Source organism: Bos javanicus, chromosome 15 (genome assembly GCF_032452875.1).
Source record: "Bos javanicus breed banteng chromosome 15, ARS-OSU_banteng_1.0, whole genome shotgun sequence".
NCBI classification, from domain to species: domain Eukaryota; kingdom Metazoa; phylum Chordata; class Mammalia; order Artiodactyla; family Bovidae; genus Bos; species Bos javanicus.
In genome coordinates, this window is record NC_083882.1 from 64,625,911 (window position 1) to 64,635,028 (window position 9,118).

The following is a 9,118-nucleotide window of genomic DNA, read 5'->3' on the forward strand; positions in this document are numbered from 1 at the left end:
TGTTGCAGCGAGGCTGTCACCGATTGGTTGATTTGAAGAACACAAGTTATCTTGTGAATGTTCAGTGGGCAAGGGAACAAAGTTAATTAACTTGATTGCGGGACTCCTTCCGCAATGTATGAGTGTATCAAATCTTTGTGTCATACACTTAAACTAACTACAGTTTTGTCACTCATACCTCAAAAAGCTGAAAAAATAAAATAGGAAAGATAATAAAAATGAAAATACAAATATAAAATATGAATGCATCATATTTTACTTTAGTCTCCTATTATGAGAAATTTAGAAAATCTCCAAATTTGTTATAATAAATGGCATTTTGATAAATATCATTGTACATTCACTTTTGTGAATTGTTTCAATGATGCTCGTAGCATAAATCTTAGGTTTGGAATTGCTGGGTCAAATTTGCAAACTTTTTAATAGTTTCTCACATATTTCTAAAGGGCTCTCAAAATAGGTTATAGACAAAACCTTGAGTTCTAGATATAGAAGCAGCACAGACCCATATTCTCTGACCCAAATATAGTAAAATCAGAAACAAATAATAAATGTATATTCTCAAAGCCCCACCCAGTTGGCCTCAAAAAGCAAATAAATAAAAACATCCTTTAAAAACCTCATTAGTCAAAGAAATTAAAGCAGATGTTATGGAATTATTTGACAATAATGACAACCAGAAGGGCATATAATAATTTTTAAAATTTTTTCTGCCAAAACCTTACCTAGAAGCAAACTAAAAACCTTAAATATTTTCTGTATTAGACAAGGAAGGAAAATAGATATACAAATCATTCCACTCAAGTTGTAGAAGAACAAATACATTTAGGGAAGCCAGATATGTATAAATTAAGGAAAAGTCTAATAGAAGGAATTCAGTTCAGTTCAGTCGCTCAGTCATATCCGACTCTTTGCGACCCTGTGAACCGCAGCACACCAGGCCTCCCTGTCCATCGCCAACTCCCGGAATCCACCCAAACCCATGTCCACTGAGTCAGTGATGCCATCCAACCATCTCATCCTCTGTCGTCCCCTTCTCCTCCTGCCCTCAATCTTTCCCAGCATCAGGGTCTTTTCAAATGAGTCAGCTCTTCACATCAGGTGGCCAAAGTATTGGAGTTTCAGCTTCAGCATCAGTCCTTCTAATGAATATTCAGGACTGATCTCCTTTAGGATGGACTGGTTGGACCTCCTTGCAGTCCAAGGGACTCTCAAGAGTCTTGCCCAACACCACAGTTCTTAGCAACAGAAAATAGTGGAATTGACATTTAGGTTCCATATCTCACTTTATGTATGTGTAACTGTTAGTGCATTTCTATGCATGTGTATGCGTGTGTGTGTTCACATGTGCTCAAAGGAGCAAGGACACCATAAAACTTTACCACATTTTGCTGACAGTTCAGAAGATAAGAGAAACCTCACCCTAGTTGACACGTGCAGTGGGATTAACTGGGATGATGTCAGTGGCAGCAGAGCGTCATGAAGGCACAGATGTGGAAGTGACTAATCTAGTGGTGGAAAGGTCAGTGAAGAAAAGCATCCCACAGAATGCGACAGCTGAGCTGAACATCGTGGGATGGGTCGGATTTTGCCAAGTAAAATGCTTGCAGAGGGAAAATGGAGCCAGGGTGTGAAAATGTTCTCAAGGTGCCTGAAATTTTTCCATGCCTAATCAGTCTGAGACATTCATGGGATTATTAACTATGCAGCCTTATCATTTTTAATGATATGCTTTCTTTTAAAGCTGTGATTCTTTTGATTCAGGTAATCTATTTTTAGAGTCTGCTTTATATTACTAGTAATTATGGCAGAAAATGAACTTCATAGAGATTAAATGTCTTTACTTCTTATCTGTACTTAGCTGATGATGTTAGCATGCAGAGCTATATTCAAAACCTACTTTACTTGATTAAAAGGATATATTGCAAGGATTTAAGTGTGGTCAAGGAATAGAGCGTCTGTTAAATCATATGGAAATCTTTTCATTAATTTAAAATTTTTAGGAATTTACTCTAGGGTATCCCATGACTAAGTTCTAGTATTTTGTACACTAAGTATGCAACAGGAAAAATAAGCTATGTAAAACTTCTTTTCCCAGAAAGATATACTTTTTTTTGTCCTTGTTGTTACGAGTATTTTCAAAACTCAGACATGATAAATTCAGTTGACTTACTTTTCAGGGAAAAGGAACAATGTTATCATGGTTGTATGTGTGTAAAATCAGGGAGAAAGCTGTAAAAAGATATACATTTTTTTAAAGTGACTGTTAATACTGCTTCCTTGGAGATAGATACAAGGATGGTGTGGAAAAGGTGAGTAAGGAAAATGAGAGGGAGTGAAGGGAGATAATTATTTTATTTTGTTTTATACATTTGTATTGTCTTGTTGTTAATACAATGCGAGTGCCCAGACATTTGGTCCAACATTATTCTGGACGTGTCTGTGAGGGTATTTCTGGATGAGATTAGCATCTGAATTGGTAGACTGAAACATCTATGAAATCCCCACAGCTAATGTCACACTTAACCGGGAAAGACTGAAAGCTTTTACCTGTAGTATCAGGAATAAGACAAATGTCTGCTCTCATCACTTATACTTAATATTTACTGAGGAGTCCAGTCAGGGCAATTAAACAAGAATAGGAATAAAAGACATCTAGGTTGGAAAGGAAGAAGTAAAACTGTATTTGCATTTGATATGATTTGTTTTGTAGAAAATCCTAAGGAATACACACACAGACAAATACTGTAGCTAATAAACAGTTTCAACAAAGTGGCAGAATACATGATCAAGACACAAAAATTCACTGCATCCCTATGCATTAGCAATGGACAATCCAAAATGAAAGATAAAACAATCCAATTTATAAGAGCATCAAAACTAATAAAATACATAGGAATAAATTTAACGAAAGTACAAGACTTGCATACTAAAAATTCTAAAACACCATCAAAAGATATTAGAGAAGACCTTAATAAGTAGAAACTTATTGTCAAGATGGAAGTTTTTCCCAAATTGATCTATAGAGTCAATTCAATCTCTATCAAAATCCGAGATGGTTTCTTTGGAGAAATTGATAAGCTGATCCTAAAATTCATATGAAAATGCAAGTGACTCAGAATACCAATATAATCTTGAGAAAGAAAATAAGGTTGGAGGACTCACATATCCTGATTTCAAAACTTACTGGAAAACTACAGCAATCATGAGAATATAGAATAAGGAGAATTATATAAATCAATAGAATAAAATTGAGTCTAAAAACAAACCTGTACATTTGTCAATTGACTTTCAATGAGGATATTAAGACAACAGTGAAGAGAGAATCATATTTTCAATAGACAAGGGCTGGAACAACTGGATAGTCACATAAAAAAGAATGAGACTGAATCCTTATACAAAAATTAATTCCAAATGAGTCAATGACCTAAATTAGACCTAAAACTAAAACACTCTTATAAGATAGCATGCAGGTAAATCTTAATGACCTTGGCAGTGGATTCTTAGATATCACACCAAAACATGAACAAAAGAAAAGAAAGATAAACTGAACTTCATCAAAACTGAAAACTTCTGTGTTATAATAGACCCTATCAAGAACATGAAAAGACAACCCATATAATGAGAGAAGATGTTTGCAAGTATATATATCTGATAAGGGACTTGTAATACTATATATACTTATATTGCATACTATTTATATACAATATATATAAAGGATATCCTAAACTCAACAATAAAAGGACAAATAACCTTGAAATGACATTTCTCCAAAGAAGATAGATAAATGGCCAATAAGCATATGGAAAGATATTCAACATCATTAGTCATCAGGAAAATGCAAATCCAAATCACAGTAAGATATCACTTCACATCACCACGACAGCTATAATAAAAGAGACAGACAATAATAAGTGTTGATGAGGGTGTGCAGACATTGGAAACCCCATATATTGCTGGTGGGAATGTAAAATTGTTCAGTCGCATTTTTTGATAAAAAATTCGAATAAGTTTACATGTTGATACTTATGACATGACTAGTATAAATCTTTCCAAATTAAAATTGTATTAAGGACCAAGCAGATAATGACTGGCTTATATATAATAGTAAGAGTTCCTTCAAAAGATGGGTCCTATGCTAGCATAAGACCTCTCAGCTTGGCAGTTCCTCACAAGTTAAATATGGAGTTATCTTATAGTCTGGCAATCTCACTCTTAAGTATAAACCCAAAAGAATTAAAAGAATTTGTTCACATAAAAACATATACATGAATATTCATAGTATTATTCATAATGGCCCCAACGTGGAAATAACCCTTATGTCCATCAACTGAACAGATAAATGAAATATGGAGAATCCATACAATCAAATATTATTAGGTTAAAAAAAAGAGAGAGAAATGAAACAAAATGGAGGACTATGGTACAATGGAAGATGCCAATCGCAAAAGACCACATATTGTATGATTACATTCATGGAAATGTCCAGTAATAGGCAAATCCAAGGAGACAGAATGTAGATTAGTGGTTGCCAGAGGATGTCAGAGGAAGGGTTGGGGAGTGGTTGGTACAGGGACAGTTTCTTTGGGGATGATAAAAATATATGAACTTAGACAGTGGGTATGACTGCATAATTCTGTGACTGTATTGAAAAACCACTGAATGGTACACTTTACAAACAAGGTGATCATTTTCTCATTTCTACCTGTTCTTGGGAAAAGAATTGGATAGTGCTGCGGAAATGATTCTACTCACTTAGTATAATGAAAACCGCTCACCTCTGCTTGTGCCGTATCTTCATCTGTTTCACGGTCCGTGTTGACTGTTCAACAAACCCACCAGAATTCCCTTCCATTACAAGTGGGTCTCTGTGCCTGCTATTGTCAGAGCCCAATCAGCCTAAGATCACTAGGGACAAACCTGCAGTTTGACAAAGTCAGGTTTATTGTCTCATTGCAAGGAGGAGAACCACGCAGTAGAGTCATTATGGAACTTCTCAACAAAGGGAAAAGTAGAGTTATAGAATTTGGGGGAAGGATAGAATCTGGATAACATTCAGATGAAATAGTGTTTTAATGCATTTAAAGCAACGCAAAGTGAGTGTAATAAAAGGGTCACAACAGGTCTAAACCAAAATGGACCCAGGGTCATATTTCCTCGGAAACCACTAAGTTAGGTTAAATGTGTACTCCTGTGTCCAGACACCTTTATCTGAATGTCTGCACCTGGGCTGTAAATCAAGTTTGCTTCTCTGTGTCAGAGTGTCTTAGTTACTCCAGACAAGCTGAAGGGGTTTCATTCTTACTGAAATAATTTCAAACAGCCAAGTTTCTGATAGTCTGCTTTTAGAGGACAGGTTTTCCAGTGAGTAAGACAGCAGTAGTCTTTCCAAAGAGGGATCACATGGTACTTTTCAGCATTTCCTTGGAAGAAATACTGTTTACTGATAACTTTGCAGCTGTCTTTTTAAAAACCTGTGTCTGTTATCTCAACCTGATGAATGGCAGGGCTGGTTTTCCCTTCCTCAGTATTGAGGGGGGTTACAGAGATGAATGTGATGTTGTTTGTGCTCTTAAGACCCTAGGGGGGCAGAAAGGCAGTGCTTGCTTAAGGAGGGACCCAGGCAGGTTGGCCCTGCCTTTTTGGTTGTTCTCAAGGTGCTAGTTCAGCAGGTCTGAGTGAGCGCAGAAGAAAGGCAGGCTGCACTGCAGGGGCATCTGCTTTCAGCAAAGCCGTGTCCTCCATCAGGAAGACACGCGGTTTCGTAGACTCCCGTGTCCCTTGCCCCTTGGAGTAACAGCATCACTTGGCCAAGACCTTACTGCAGTGCCCAGGCCAGCTCTGCCCGAGCAGACACATGTGTGTGCAGAGCTGAGGGTGGCGAGGAGGCTCTCCCTCCCCTGATCCTAGGTGTCCCATGAACTCTACCTGTACCTGGGTGCCACCTCAGGGGTGGGAACCCTTGTTTTCCCACATGAGTGTTCCCACTACCCAGGCACACATCCACCTTGTCTCCAGTTTTTGGAGGTGGTCATTTGAAGCCTCCCTGGTGGCTCAGAAGGTGAAGAATCTGCCTGCAATGCAGGAGACCCGGGTTTGATCCCTGGATGGGGAAGATCCCCTGGAGAAGGAAATGGCAACCCCCTCCAGCATTCATGCCTGGAGAATTCCATGGACAGAGGAGCCTGGCGGGCTAGTCCATGGGGTCGCAAACAGTCGGACACGACTGAGCGACTAACACTTCATTTGAAGCCGGGGCTTCTTAGGGATGGCAAAATTTCTTCTTAAGGGTCCTGTCAGGTCTCAGGAAGAGCTGGAGCCTGGGTGAGGGTCTCAGGAGTCGACTAGCCCAGGAGGAGGCCCCGGAGTTCGGGAACTCAGCTGCCAGGGGTGGGCTCTGAGACCTGGGAGGGGAGCAAAGCGGTAGCAGGGGCTCTGCCAGGCCCTGGAGCCCCACAGCGAAGGCGCCGTTTGAAAAAAAAAACGAGGTTCGTTCGCTGCAAAAGGAAAAACCTGGTAGCGAGGTTGCCAAAGCGAGGCGGGTGGCCGAAGCAAAGGGGATGGAGAGGCGGCTGCGGCCGCTGCCAGACTCGCAGCCAGGCAGGTGGGCGCATAGGAAAACCCGGCGCGGATCTTGCCAATTCCTGGAGGCAAAACACCTGAGAGGTTTAGGGCCCAGTGGGAAAACCAGGAATGGCTCCAGGACAGTTACAGACAGTGGACCGGTGGGAACCTGAACGAGGTCTGGGACTCAGTCCCTAACCCCCTCCCTCTCTCGCAAGACAAGGCTCCATATTTCCTGAATCTGCAAGAAATCAGAGCTCGCATGGTGGGGTAGTAGCAGTCCGTTCTTCTGTCAAGACAAAATTATTTTGCACGGCCTTGGGGCCTTGAAGGTAGAGTAGATACATTCATAGCGACCCCTGTTGGTGACTTCTATAAACAGTGGGCCAAGGGCACTGCCAAGAATGACCTGTACTCCTAAAACCCCTCTAGATAGAATCATCAAAATTTCCCCTCTTACCAAGAAAAGGAAAAAAAAAAAAAAAAACCTATTTGTAGGAATCCTGCATTAGGGAGATTCTGCAGCTCTTGGCGGCTCTGTGTTCTTTTAGTGGCAGTATAACTCCCTGGGGCAATGGGGCTTCTTCTATTACACCTGTCCCTACCTCAGGGCAGAGTTTGAGTTGTCCTTGGTAGCCCAGGAATCCCCTTGTCTTTCTCTTCTTTCCTTTGAGGCTGAATGTTGACTTTTTGTCTCATTTTTAAAGGTACAGGGCTAATCCTAGCCAGGAGAAGGCAATGGCACCCCACTCCAGTACTCTTGCCTGGAAAATCCCATGGACGGAGGAGCCTGGTAGGCTGCAGTCCATGGGGTCGCTAAGAGTGGGACACAACTGAGCGACTTCACTTTCACTTTTCACTTTCATGCATTGGAGGAGGAAATGGCAACCCACTCCAGTGTTCTTGCCTAGAGAATCCCAGGGAAGGCGGGGCCTGGTGAGTTGCCGTTGATGGGGTCGCACAGAGTTGGACATGACTGAAGCGACTTAGCAGCAGCAGCAGCAATCTTAGCCAAGGTTTTCTTAAAATGGGCTTCAGGGAATCAAGTAACTCTCAAGGATCAGCCAGTAATATTTATTCAATATTTAGTGTGTGTGTGAATGTTTCTCCGTAGAGAGGGTCGATAACTTTCAAAGATGACCTTAAAATGGTTGAAAGGCTTGGACTCTGTAACTGAGGGCATATTCCTCAGAAGAGGTTGACTTTGCTGTTTTTATTTTATTTAATATGTTTTTTTTCTTTTTCAAATTCTTTTCCCGGTTAGGTTGTTACAGAATATTGAGCAGAGTTTCATGCGCTATGCAGTTAGCTATCCATTTTAAATGTGCCAGTCCCCAGGAGCAAAAGGCTTTCTGTTTCGTAAATAAGTTCACGTGTTCGTTTCTTTTTAGATTCCACAAGTAAATGATATCATGGAATATTTGTCTTTCTCTGTCTGCTTACTTCACTCATTGTGACAATCTCTAGGTGCATCCATGTTATTGCAAATGGCATTATTTCATTCTTGTAAATATTCCATTGTAAATACATACCACCTCTTTATATATTCTTCTATCCATGGGCATTTAGGTTGCTTCCATGTCTTGGCTATTGTAAAAAGCCCTTCTATGAACACTGGGGTGCATGTATCCTTTATACTCCAGGTATATGCCCAGGAATGGGATTGCAGGGTCGTATGGTAGCTCTATTCTTAGTTTTTTAAAGGAACCTCCGTACTGTTCTCCATAGAGGCTGCACCAATTTACATTCCCATCAACAGTGTAGGAGGGTCCCCTTCTCTCCACACCCTCTCCAGCATTTGTTTGTGGATTTTTTTTTTTATGATAGCCATTCTGACTGGTGTGAGGTGATATTGTGATTTTGATTTGCATTTCTCCAATAATTACGATGTTGAACATCTTTTCATATGTCTGTTGGAACATGCGAAATGTCTGTTTAGGTTTTCTGCCCATTTTTTGATTGGATTGTTTGTTTTGATGATGCTGAGCTACATGAGCTGTTTGTAAATTTTGGAGAATAATCCCTTGTTATCATTTGCAAATATTTTCTTTCATTCTGTGGGTTGTCTTTTCATCTTGTTTGTGATTTCCTTTGCTATGCTAAAGGTTTTGAGTTTAATTAGGTTCCATTTGCTTTTGTTTTTATTTCCATTAATCTGAGAGAGATCAAAAAAGACACTGCTGTGATATATGTCAGAGAATGTTCTGCCTATGTTTTCCTCTAAGATTTTATGGTGTCCAATCTCACATTTAGGTCTTTAATCCATTTTGAGTTTCTTTTTTAGGTCCCTACTGGGGTCAGGACCAATGGAACTGTATTTGGTGTCCTACACTCAGCTGTATTCATTCTCTCTGTCTCTATCTGTCTCTTGCCCTTACCTCTGACATAAATGTTGATTTATTAGTATTATATTATTAATAGATTTATTAGTATTGCATTAGTAGTAATAGGTGTCACATGCTGTAGATTTTTTAAAAAATTTACTTTCATCTTAGAAGAAAAACCTGAAAATGGTTCTTGGTTATTTGACTAGACAGAAGCTGGTACTTTTTGA